The sequence below is a fragment of the Colobus angolensis genome, unplaced genomic scaffold (assembly GCF_000951035.1).
Source record: "Colobus angolensis palliatus isolate OR3802 unplaced genomic scaffold, Cang.pa_1.0 Scaffold11, whole genome shotgun sequence".
NCBI lineage: Eukaryota > Metazoa > Chordata > Mammalia > Primates > Cercopithecidae > Colobus > Colobus angolensis.
Genome location: NW_012112030.1, coordinates 9,957,619 through 9,971,426, shown reverse-complemented (window position 1 = coordinate 9,971,426; position 13,808 = coordinate 9,957,619).

Sequence of the window (13,808 nt, the reverse complement as noted above, 5' to 3'; positions counted from 1 at the left end):
CCGGCCTTTTTTTTTTTTTTTAAGACAGGGTCTCACCCTGTTGCCCAGGCTGGAGTGCAGTGGTGTGATCTTGGCTCACTGCAACTTCTGCCTCCCAGGTTCAAGTAATTCTCCTGCCTCAGTCTCCCAGGCAGCTGGGATTACAGGCACTCACCACCACACCTGGCTAATTTTTGTATTTTTAGTAGAGACAGGGTTTCACCACGTTGGTCAGGGCTGGTCTCAAACTTCAGACCTTGTGATTCACTCGCCTCAGCCTCCCAAAGTGCTGGGATTACAGACATGAACCACTGTACCCAGCTAATCTGATGGTTTGATCAGGGGTTTCTGCTTTTGCGTCTTCCTCATTCTCTCTTTGAGATGGGGTCTCACTCTGTCACCAGGCTGGTGACAATCTCCGCTCACTGCAACCTCCGCCTCCCAGATTCAAGTGATTCTCCTGCCTCAGCCTCCCGAGTAGCTGGGAATACAGGCGCGCACCACCATATCCAGCTATTTTATATTTTTAGCAGAGATGGGGTTTCACCATGTTGGCCAGGATGGTCTTGATCTCTTGACCTCGTGATCCACCTGCATCGGCCTCCTGAAGTGCTGGGATTACAGGTGTGAGCCACCGTGCCCAGCCTGCATCTTCCTCATTCTCTCTTTGCCTGCTGTCATCCATGTAAGATGTGACTTGTTCCTCCTTGCCTTCCACTGTGATTGTGGGGCTGCCCCAGCCATGTGGAACTGTAAGTCCAATTAAACCTCTTGCTTTTGTAAATTGCCCTGTCTTGGGTATGTCTTTATCAGCAGAGTGAAAATGGACTGATACACTAGGTAAACCACCTAGGTCAGGAGAGAGAAAGGGAATCTAAGAGACCTGTATAGTAGAATGATGATGAGTATCATTTGTGCTCTTGAGATTAGCTGCATGGTGGGGATGGAGGCCCTGTGAAAATTTAAGGACCTGCTCTTGGAACTTGAATGAAGCAGGTGGATCCAAGAGACTCAGGAGTGGACGATAATGGATGTTGTACTATCCCACCTTGATCTCCCCACTCCAGGACTGAAGCCTTTGTTACCCCTGCAGCTGGGAGTGTTGTCAGTCAATAGATCTCAGCTGAATTCTTCTCCAGTTCTGGGCCTTGGTTGAAGAAAGCAACCTTGCTCAAGGTCTTGCCCCTTCCCAAGAGTAGCTAAAATCCAAGTGTCAGGTTGTTTTGGGAGCATAAAGGCCCAGTCCTCTTGTTCCACTTTGGAGCAACTCTGAAGTGTCATCCCATCTCCAAAGCTCCCTTTAAGATGAACTTAGGCTTTTGCTGTAACTCACAGTTTAACTTCTCTCTCTGCCCAATTATACTTTCTTTTTTTTTTCCAATTGTACTTTCTTCATGTCCCCACAGGTTTCGTTCTTGAGAGTACTTCCTAAGAAACATTCTGTACTCAATCTCTTAGAGTTTGCTTTTCAATGAACCCAGTCAGTGACCATCTGAATGCATCTTTCTTTCTTTTTTTTCTTTTTCTTTCTTTCTTTTTCTTTTTTTGAGATGGAGTCTTGCTCTGTCACCCAGGCTGGAGTGCAGTGGTGTGATCTCGGTTCGCTGCAACCTCCACCTCCAGGGTTCGAGCAATTCTGTTTCAACCTCCTGAGTAGCTGGGACTAGAGGTGCACACCCCTGTGCCTATCTAATTTTTGCATTTTTAGTAGAGATGGGGTTTCACCAAGTTGGCTAGGCTGGTCTTGAACTCCTGACCTCAAGTGATCTACCCACCTTGGCCTCCCAAAGTGCTGAGATTACAGGCATAAGCCACCATGCCTGGCACTGAATGCATCTTTCTAAAATCCAGTCTAGTCTCTTAAGAAGCCTGTAATTGCCTTCTTATTCTTGCTGTAAAGCTGCAATGGTTTTTAAACTGGGTTCCAAAAAACCCTTCTGTGGAGGTGCTTCATTGCAAATATTTAATTTGAATTTCATTCTTAAAAAACAATGAATACATTGTTTTTAAAATGTGTCCAAGAATGACACATGTGTCATTGTCATGCCGATAATGTGTCATGACTATAATGAGCCACTATATTTGGGAGACTGGGGTGGGAGGATTGTTTGAGACCAGGAGTTTGATACCAACCTGGGCAACAAAGCAAGATCCTATCTCTACAAAAAAATTTAAAAATTAGCTAGGTGTGGTGGTGCATGCTTATGGTCCCAGCTACTTGGGAGACTGAGGTGGGAAGATCGCTTGAGCCTGGGATGTCAAGGCCATAGTGAGCCATGACTATGCCACTGCACTCTGGACTGGGTAATAGAGTGATACTCTGTCTCTCAGAAAAAAAAAATTTAACAATGTGAAAAGCACTAACACCAAAAATGAGCACAGAAATATACATGTGCTATATTCTAAAGTTTACATATGTTTTACAGTGTATTAACTTGAGGTGCCAACTCCTAGGATTTTTGTGCAGAGCTCAGGAGGAAGTTTCACTTTTCATTATTGTGCACGTATTTCAACTTTCAAGAAATTATTTTTGGCTGGGCACGTGGCTCACGCTTGTAATCCCAGCACTTTGGGAGGCCAAGGCAGGAGGATCACCTGAGGTCAGGAGTTCGAGACATCCTGGTTGACATGGTGAAACCCCGTCTCTACTAAAACACAAAAATTAGCTTGGTGTGGTGGCATGTGCTGGTAATCCCAGCTACTTGGGAGGCTGAGACAGGAGAATCGCTGGAACCCGGGAGGTGGCAGCTGCATTGAGCCAAGATTGCACCACTGGACTCCAGCCTGGGTGACAGAGCAAGACTCTGGCTCAAAAAAAATATGTATTTTTGAATATATACGTACATAGTTTGGAATTCAAAAGATATAAAGGAGTGTATATATGTATAGATGTATATACATATACATATATGTGTATAGATATATATAATATATACACATGTGTATATATGTCTGTATATATGTGTATATATACTCCTTTATATACATATATATGTGTGTATACTCCTTTATATATGTATATATACCCCTTTATATACATATATGTGTATATATACCCCTTTATATACATATATATGTGTATATATACTCCTTTATATCTTTTGAATATATACATATGTGTGCATGTGTATATATACATATATAGTGAAAAGAATAATTCCCTTTCACCCCCATCTTCTAGTTCCCCAGTACCTCTCCAGGGGCAACTATAGCACTCAGTTTCTTGCGTATTTTTCTAGAGAGATCTTATGTATTAAATTATGTATATATAGTAGAAGTTTCCATAATCAAAATAGAGTCTCTTGTGTCAGACCAAATCAGTAACAGTAAAATGAAGCTGGGAAGTTAAGAATGCAGGGCCCTCACTCACACATGCCTGTGATAAGAACTATTACAAAGACTGTCTAAAGGGCTCTTACACATGTATGCCTACAGCAGGAATCTTTGCCAAGGATTTCCAAACTGTATCTTGCTAGGTGAGTCATAAGGACAGCTAGCAAGATCCATAAGAACACTTGCCTGACACACTGTGTCTACTAAAAAACTAGTGTCATCTCCTGTGATAAGCCTCTGTAAACAATGTTCTCTGTTTCAGAACAAATTGTGTGTACTTTTCTCTTTTGCCTTTAAAATCATGTCCTTGCCTCAACCTCCTTCATGAAATGGTAGTCTCCTTAGCCTGCATATCTTGGATTTGCACTCCCACTCTGCACTCCCCATTAAACTCATTATGTTTGAAGACTATCTCTCTTGTCTGTTACTTAGGTTGACAACACACACATATGCACATACCTTTTTCCCCTATATACACTGTAATGTGTGCTAAACGCTGTCCTAAAGATTGCTTATTATTATTTTTAACTTAACATATCTGCAACATTTTTGTTTATGGAAAAGGTCTTTAATATGTCATTAGTTCATAACTGTTGCTTTGCATATTAAAGACCTTTACCTTTTCTAAAAGACCTGATCTTTTATATAATACATATGTGGATTTTGGGAAAGAGATTCCAAAGCAGAATACCGTAGCATGGATTGACTGATATTAGCTGCATTCATAAGGTTATAAAAGAAAGAAATGAACTCAGAAAAAAAAAAAAATAGCCTACTTGCAAGCAGCACTAAAAAGTAAGAGAGAATTCAGACATTTTGGGACTGTGTCGAAAGATACCACTTTTTCTTTCTTTCCGACTAGTAAATGATAGAAGGAGGAATAATTTCATCTAGGAAGGTCAATGAAGCCTTAGGACAAAGACCAAATCAATGATGTAGCTATGAGATGTTCTGTTAAGACCTTGGATTGCATTAAGCTGGACCACACTAACCCATGCAGCTGAACAAAATGGCTTCTAGAAAAGTGACTAAGGAAACCTGATAAACTGAAAGGACCTGTAATTAAATCTAGAAAGAAAGTCATGTTTCAAAAAGAATTGTTGGTGTGACTGAAGTCATAAAAAATGAACACATATTTTGGAAAGAGATTTATTGTCGAAAATGCCACGAGCTTGTATTACAAGAGACTGGGACCGTTTAGGCTATAAACGACTTTCGGGGCCCCAGATTTCCATGGGCCGAGAAAGGTACCCATTTGCCAATGAGACCATTTCCTCTATTGCCCTCGTTAGCTATATCCAAGGAAAAAAAATGAAAGATCTAGAAAGTGCAGCCAGGCACCACAGAGAAAAGTGAACTAGGGGCAATAGTTTGAGGATCAATTAAGGGCCTCCCACAAACCACTAGTGAAGTCTTGGGGCTCTTGGAGTAGCGGGGTGTCCTAGCCTTCGCAGCAGCCTCCTGAGAAATAGCAAGATTCCAGAGGGAATGGATGCACGGTCTCCAGGGAGGGAAACCACAGGGCTGGATTGGTTATTGATTGCCTGTGCGACAATGCTGACAGTAGTAGTGCACATCTGAGCTAAACCCTGTGTAGAAAAATGATTGATTATTGAGGGCTGACCCAGCCCTCAACTACTACAGTGCCACTCCACCTCTTTTGCATTTTGGCACGTATAGGGCTTCAGAACTCCGAGCTGAGGCCAGTTGCAATGACTCATGCCTGTAATCCCAGCACTTTGGGAGCCTGAGGCAGGCGGATCACTTGAAGTCAGGAGTTCAAGACCAGCCTGGTCAACATGGTGAAACTCCATCTGCACTAAAAAAAATACAAAAATTAGCTGGTGTGGTGGCAGGCGCCTGTAATCCTAGCTACTCAGGAGGCTGAGGCAGCAGAATTGCTTGAACCCAGGAGGCAAAGGTTGCAGTGAGCCGAGATTGTGCCACTGTACTCCAGCTCGGGCAACAGAGTAAGACTATCTCAAAAAAAACAAAAACAAAAACAAAAAAAACCCCACAAACAAACAAAAACCAAACTCTGGGCTGAATGAAAACAACAAATAAGATTGAGGCTGAATTTTTAGTCCATCAGGATTAGGGTTGAGAGTTAATTAAAATGAAGAATAGAATATAAAGAAGTGAGTTATTTCTTGTATACTGTAGTATATTGGAGTTTTTTGATTCCTATCTGTTATAAATTCATTTACCCGTTCAGTCATCAAAAATTTTCTGAGTGTACACTTTTTGTCAGGGCCTGAACTAGGTGCTGGAAATACATTGGTGAACAAAACCCTCGTGTAGTTTACATCCTGATACACAGATGTCTTAGTCTGTTTTCTACTGCTGTAATAGAATACCACACTGGGGAATTTATAAAGAAAAAATATTTATTTGGCTCATGGTTCTTGAGGTTGGGAAGTTCAAGGGCATGGTGCCGGCATCTGTTTGGCCATCTGGTGAGGTCCTACTTGCTGTGTCACACTATGGCCAAATGACAGGAAGGGCAAGAGAGCACATGCAAGAGAGTTTCCTTTTGTAACAAAGTCACTCCTGAGATAACTAACCCACTCTTTAATAATGACATCAATTCATTCATGAGGGTGAAGCCCTCATGATCTAATCATTTCTTTAAAGGCCCCTACCTCTCAATACTGTCACATCAGCAATTAAATTTCAGCATTAATTTTGGAGGGGACATTCAAACCATAGCGAAAGTATTTGTGACATTTGGCTGGAAACTTGGAAATAAGAGTATATATGTTGCCATGACATCCTGTATATAAGTCCCACATCCACATTCAAATAATTTACTACTAACAAAGAGGTAGGTGCTGTGTAATTATATTGCTTCTAGAACAGGGTACAAGTAACATTGGAATAATATTTTCTCTAAGGCAGGCTGGCTACACAGCTATCAGCACAAGCAATCTTTAGCTAATTAGGATTTCAAAGGAAATGTAAACATTTAAATGTAATAGAATTATACCTGGGTGGAGACATTAAGGATATATATCTCCCTCAGTAGCTTTCAGAGTTAGTCAGAGAGCTAGGATGGTTAAGATTTAATTTTCATTTATTCAAAAAGAAATCAAATGCATTCTTCCAAGTGGGAACAAGAGGATTGGTGTCAATCTGGTCTTTCCACTGTCCCACTCAACCAGTTAACCAGACATTTCACAGCAAATATCTGTCAGATGTTTAAATTGTTAGAATTTTTGTTACATGTTATCTCTTAAAAAATAGACCACTATTATTAATGTGAATAGTTTATTAATATAGGATTGTATTATTAATAGTCACATTAATAACATTAATGTTAATTATTTTGTTAACAATAAATATCAATTCATTATTAATACCAATAACAAAATATAGATTAATAATGATTAAGCTAATTAAGTTTACATTGTATTAGTCTATTCTCATACCGCTAATAAAGACATACCCAAGATTGGGTAATTTATAAAGGAAAGAAGTTTAATTGACTCACAGTTCAGCATGGCTGGGGAGGTCTCAGGAAACTTACAATCATAACAGAAGGGGAAGCAAACACGTTCTTCTTCACATGGTGGCAGGAAGGAGAAGAATGAATGCCCAGTGAAGGGGGAAGCCCCTTATAAACCATCAGATCTCATGAGAACTAACTTACTATCACAATAACAGAATGGGGGAAACTGCCCCTGTGGCTCAATTATCTCCACCTGGTCCCTCCCACAACACGTGGGGATTATGGGAACCACAATTAAAGATGAGATTTTGGTAGGGACACAGCCAAACCATATCATACATATTAATGTGAAAAGAGCAGGTAAAGTTCTGATTTTTTTTCCCTTCAAACAACAAGACAATAAAACCCTAAATAAAACAAATAACATGATTATAGAAAGCATAATGTGGCAATAATCTCCCATTGAGGTTGCAATTCTAGTTCTTTCTTTATCAAAGTTTCAATGCCATAACAATTTGTCAGAGGAAAATTAGGCAGAAAAAAAACATCTTTTCTTTCCCTCAGAAGATTGAGGGAAAGGACAAGGAGAGGGGAAAATAATGTGAGTAAATATGGTCAGCTTAAAATAGAGTTAATGTAGCTCCATATCTAAAATTATTTACCCAGACTGCTTTTTTCCATGAAGAACACCAATAATTATCAGTATTTGGCAACAAAGTTTGCAGATTGCTTCATGTGAGGTTAATATTTAACTTCCATTTTCCTTGGAAAAGACTTTCAAACAGAATTTCTATCTGGGTGTTCTTGAGGGTATTGTACTGGTTCAATTCTTTGTTATAAACTATTTTGGGGGAAAAGCTGAAATGTTTCATACTTATGTTTCTTTGCTTGGTGAAGTTGTGCTGGATTTTGTAATTCTATTCTTTTGTTAAAATGACAATTTTTTTTTTTTTTATTTGAGACACAGTCTCAATCTGTCACCCAGACTTGAGTGCAGTGGCATGATCTTGGCTCACTGCAACCTCCGCCTCCCAGGTTCAAGTGATTCTCCTGTCGCAGTCTCTTGAGTAGCTGGGATTATAGGTACATGCCACCACGCCAGGGTAATTCTTGTATTTTTGTAGAGATGGAGTTTCACCATGTTGGCCAGGCTGGTCTTGAACTCCTGACCTCAAGTAATCCACCTGCCTTGGCCTCCCAAAGTACTGAGATTACAGGCATGAGCCACTGTGCCCAGCCTAAAATGGCAATGTTAATGAGCAGATATTTTCCCCTATAGAAGCCCTTCTGAATTCAATGGGAGGCCTTCTTTGGGTTACTTATCTTTACTTAGAGGGATATTCTGAAAGCCAACTGTGGTGAATACAAAAATAAGGGAGCTACAGGTCATAGAAGTGTATCAAAATGTAGTGGCTCACAGACGGTTTAACTTAGTTGATTTAACAGATTTTATAATCAAGTTCTAGTGGTTGATTTCAATCTCCTGTCAATGTGGGTTGACCAACTAAATAATTCCAGGTTTTCCTCCCCTCCCCTGGCATGTAAAGTAATCCAGGTTTTTCATAGTGAAATTGATACGCATTTTTTTTTTTTCTTGAGACAGAGTCTCGCTCTGTCGCCCAGGCTGGAGTGCAGTGGCGTGATCTCGGCTCACTGCAAGCTCCCCGTCCCGGGTTCATGCCATTCTCCTACCTCAGCCTCCCGAGTAGCTGGGACTACAGGCGCCTGCCACCACGCCTGGCTAATTTTTTATATTTTTAGTAGAGATGGGGTTTCACCGTGTTAGCCAGAATGGTCTCGATCTCCTGACCTCGTGATCCGCCCACCTGGGCCTCCCAAAGTGCTGAGATTACAGGCGTGAGCCACTGCGCGGCTGGTATGCATTTTTTCAAAAGAATCAACTAAGCTTGGGTGTTTGGGATAATAACAAAAATGCTTTCTTACCTTCTACCTTATTAGCTGAGTTAACTGAGAGAGTGTTACTGAACTCCATTATTTCTCATTCATTCTACTCCCAGCTCCCTGGGATTCCAGCAATTATGATAGTTCTTATTTCTGATTTTTTTTTTTTTTTTTTTCCTCCACGAGACCTTTGGTATTTATGAGGCCAGTCTCATCAGCATTCAAAGCTATTCGGGATTTCCAGGTCATAATCTCAGATCCTACAAGGCTCTCTGTTTTGGTTCCTTGGGGGAGTTTGCCTCAAGACATCAAGAAATGTTCATGGAGCTGGGCATGGTGGCTCACACTTGTAATCCCAGCACTTTGGAAGGCTGAGGCGGGTGGATCACCTGAGGCCAGGAGTTCAGGACCAGCGTAGCCAACATGGCAAAACCCTATCTCTACTAAAAATACAAAAAAATTACCTGGCTGCGGTGGCGCGCCTGTAGTCCCAGCTACTCAGTAGGCTGAGGCAGGAGAATTGCTTGAACCCAGGAGGCGGAGGTTGCAGTGAGCTAAGAGTGCGCCCCTGCACTCCAGCCTGGGCAACACGGTGAGACTCTGTGTCAAAAAAAAAAAGAAAAAAAAGAAGAAGAAGAAGAAAAATGCTGGAAGCCATCATCCTCAGCAAATTACCACAGGAACAGAAAACCAAACACTGCACGTTCTCACTCATAAGTGGGAGTTGAAAAATTGAGAACACATGGACAAAGGGAGGGGAACATCACATACCAGGGCCTGTTGAGGGGTGGGGAGTGAGGGGAGGGAACTTATAGGATGGGTTAATAGGTGCAGCAAACCACCATGGCACACGTATACCTATGTAACAAACCTGCACGTTCTGCACATGTATCCCAGAACTTAACGTAAAATTAAAGAATAAAAAAAAGGAAAAAAAAAATGTTCTGGCACATAGTAGGTGTTTTATTTAAATTTTTGAGTAATTAATAAATTCACATGGTTTTATAAATAAATAAATAAATAAATAAATAAAGTGGCCAGGCACAGTGGCTCATGATTATAGAAAGCATAATGTGGCAATACTCTCCCATTGAGGTTGCAATTCTAGTTCTTTCTTTATCAAAGTTTCAATGCCATAACAATTTGTCAGAGGAAAACTGACAGAACTTTGGGAGGCCGAGGTGAGCAGATCACTTGAGGTCAGGAGTTCGAGACCAGCCTGGCCAACATGGGTGAAACCTCATCTCCACTGAAAATACAAAAATTAATTGGGCATGGTGGCTCACACTTGTAATTACTCAGGTTGGCTGCTCAGGAGGCTGAGGCAGGAGAATTGCTTGAACCTGGGAGGCGGAGGTTGCAGTGAGCCCAGATTGCACCACTGCACTCCAGCCTGGGTGAGGGTGTGAGATTCATCTCTAAATAAATAAATAAATAAATAAATTCACATGGTTTTAAAATCAAGAGGTATAAAAAGTTGTACAGTGAAAAGTTCCCTCCTTATTCTTCTATTCAAGTATCCTCATCTATCCCTCTTCCGTTCTTCACTGATCATCCCTGGTACTAGTTTTGGTTTCCTTCTGGAGTTTCTTTATGTACATTTAAGTGCTGTTATAGACTGAGAGATTTTCATCTCTTAACACTCACATGGCTTAAAATTTCATATGTTTATTATCTCTACCTCCTTATCATCTCTCATTTACTTAAAAAAATACTTTAGGCTGGGCCCAGTGGCTCACACCTGTAACTTCAGCTCTTTGGGAGGCCAAGGCAAGAGGATAGCTTGAGCCCAGGAGTTTGAGACCCACCTGGGCAACATGGCGAGACCCCGTCTCTACAAAAAACAAATTAGCTGGGTGTGGTGACATGTGCCTCTAGTCCCAACTACTTGGGTGGCTGAAGTGGGAGGATCACTTGCTCCCAGAAGGTGGAGGCTACAGTGAGCTGTGATTGCACCAATGCACTCCAGAGTCTCACTCTGGGTGACAGAGTGAGACTCTATCTCAAAAAAAAAAAAAAACCCATAGACTTTAATTTTTTAGAACATTAAGTTCCCAGCAAAATTCAGCAGAAGGTACAGAGATTTCCCATATATCTCCTGCCCCCACATATGTAAAGACTCCCCCACTATCAAAATCCTTCACCAGAGTGGTACGTTCATTACAAACAATGAACCTACATTGACACATCATTATCACTCCAAGTGCAGAGTTTACATTAGGGTTCATTCTTAGGGTTGTACATTGTGTGGGTTTTGACAAATGCATGATGACATGCATCCACCATTATAGTATCATACAGAATAGTTTTGCTTCCCTAGAAATCCTCTGCCTGTTCATCCATTCCTCCTAACTCCTAGAAACCACAATTCTTTTACTCTCCAAAGTTTTGCCTTTTCCAGAGTGTCATATAATTGGAATTATGTAGTATATAACCTTTTGAAATTGGCTTATTTTGCTTAGTTGATGCATTTAAGTTTCCTCCATGTCTTTTTATGGCTTGATAGCTCATCTCATTTTAGCACTGAATAATATTCCATTGTCTGCATGTTCCACAGCTTATTTATTCACTCACCTACTGAAGGACGCCTTGGTTGCTTCCAAGTTTTGACAATTATGAACAAAGCTGCTATACACATTCATATTCAGGTTTTTGTGTGGACATAAATTTTAAACTCATTTGGGTAAGTACCAAGGAACACAATTTCTGGATCATATGGTAAGAGTAAGTTTAATATTATAACTGGCAAACTGTCTTCCAAAGTGGCTGTACGATTTTGCACTCCCACCAGCAATGGATGAGAGTTTCCCACTTACTTTTCAACAAACTGCTGGCACTTTCCCACTTTCCCCACCCCACTAAAACTTCTTTTGCTAAGATAAGCAATGGCGTCCTAGTTGCTGTCAAAGTGCACTTTTTAGCTCTCATTTTACTGGACCTATCTGTTGACTACTCACATATAATTTACTCTCTTATCTCTTCACCTTGAATACCAGTCTTTTTGGTTTCTCTTCTCCCATTTAGATAGCTCCTTCCCTTTTTCTGTTGTTAATGGTTTTTGGTCTTGGTTTATCCCTCAATTGTTGGTATTTTAAAATTTTCTCCTTCATATTTTTGCAACTCCGCACACTCTTCAGAGGTGATTTCATGTTGCCCAGGTGGGTCTCAAAATCTAACAGCAATCCAAAGATTGTTTTTGTTTGTTTGTTTGTTGTTGTTGTTGCTCTTTTTTTTTGAGACAAAGTCTCGCTCTGCACCCAGGCTGGAGTGCAGTGGTGCCATCTCAGCTCACTGCAACCTTCGCCTCCAGAGTTCAAGCAATCCTCCCACCTCAGCTTTCTGAGTAGCTGGGACTACAGACATGTGTCATCACACCTGGTATTTTTAAAATTTTTAGAAGAGACAGAGGTCTCCCTATGTTGTCCAGGCTGGTCTCCAACTCCTGAGCTCGAGTAATCTTCCTGCCTTGGCCTCTCAAAGTTCTGGGATTACAGCAGAAATTCTTAACTGAGTTGGAGATATACATTTTCATCAGCTTATTGCTAATCTCCACCTGGATATCTATTAGACTGCTAAAATTCAGCATATTACTCCATTCCTGGGCACCAAAAATAAGCAAATCTCTGCTCCCCTTTCTTTATTTTTGATCCAGGTGGGTGGCACTACTGTCCATCTTAAACTGCTCACACCTGAAATCTGAAGTCTTCTTAGATGCCTTTTTCTTGCTTGGCCCTCCACATTCAGGAAAATTGATTTTACTTCCTAGATGTGCCTTCAGTCTGCCTTTCCTTCACACTGCCACAGTCACTGCCTTGGATCAGCCCTCCTTCTTCCTTTCCAGTACTGATGCAATGACCTCCTGATTGTTCTCCTACTTCTGGTCTCACTCTCTGCTCTTCGCCCTCCACACCAGTGTCTGGGTGATCTTTTTATAAAGTAAACTTCAACAGCGTCATTCCTCTGCAATACTCATGGCCTTGAGGAAAAAAGTCTGAGCTCTCAAGTGTGGTGGGCAGCATCCTTTATGGTCTAACTTTGCCTGTTCTTTTGACTCTGTTCCCCCCTGAATTTCCTGGGGCTTTCCATGCTTTCTTAGGCCCCTGGAATGTCACATCTCTGCCTGTGCCTGAAATACCCTTCTCTTGTCTGCCTAGGTGCTGTCTTTATTCTAAAGGACCTCTTTTATTTGGAGCTTGTCCCTCTTCTACTCCCATCCCCAGCCCCAGCTGAGTTAAGTGCTTCTTTATTTCTGTACCATAATCCCTTGACATCTCAGCAGCACTGCCAGTCACGCCATTTTATACCGCTCTATTTTCTCGTTCAAGATCCTGTGGACTTTCTATGTGCATAAGTTTTGCTTTAACACTTACAAATGACTTTCCCATACACTATTTCCTTTGATCTTCATGGTACTCCTTTTGTCCTTGAATTATGTATAAAACCCTAAAAACTAACAATAACAACAGAGTCTGAAGCAAAGTTTATATGTTAACACTTTATTTGGAGTGGAATTCCAGGGCAGCAAGAGTGAGGGAAGAAGGAAGGAGGGAATTCAAGCAGGGAGGGAGGTACGCAAACATAAGGTGGCATCTTTCTTATGCTGCAGATCCCTATTTCACAAAGAGACGCAGCCACGCCCATCATACAGGGCATCTCCTGAGAGGCTGCATAGATCCACTGAGCCCTGGAACAGACCATTAGGTTTGGAAAGGTGGAAAAGTAAGTCATTTATTAGTCAGTGGCTTCTTATTTTGTGCTTTTCATTGGACAAAATTTAACCAATTTTTTTCTCCTTCTTGCTTTCTTGCCTTTTTAAAATTTTCAGAGCAGAAGAACTTGGCCATCTAACTATTTTTAAATTTCCTGGACCTCCGGGGTGTTACTTGCCTCCCCACCCGCCCCCACCGCCCCCATCGCCACCTTTCCCCAGCAGCTGCTGGGGAAGCCAACAGCTGGAGCTGGTTGGGTAGAACTCGGGCGCCTGAGCAGCCGAGGCTCCTGCTGGGGCGGATACAACGCAGCTGTGTGGAAGCTCAGCCAGTGGCGTGAGGAGAGGAAGCAACTGCAGTGGCAGGGGGCTGTCGCTTTGGCAAACTGCCAAGAGGCCAGGGCAGGTTGGATCAAGCAGTTCTTTTTTTCTAATTGA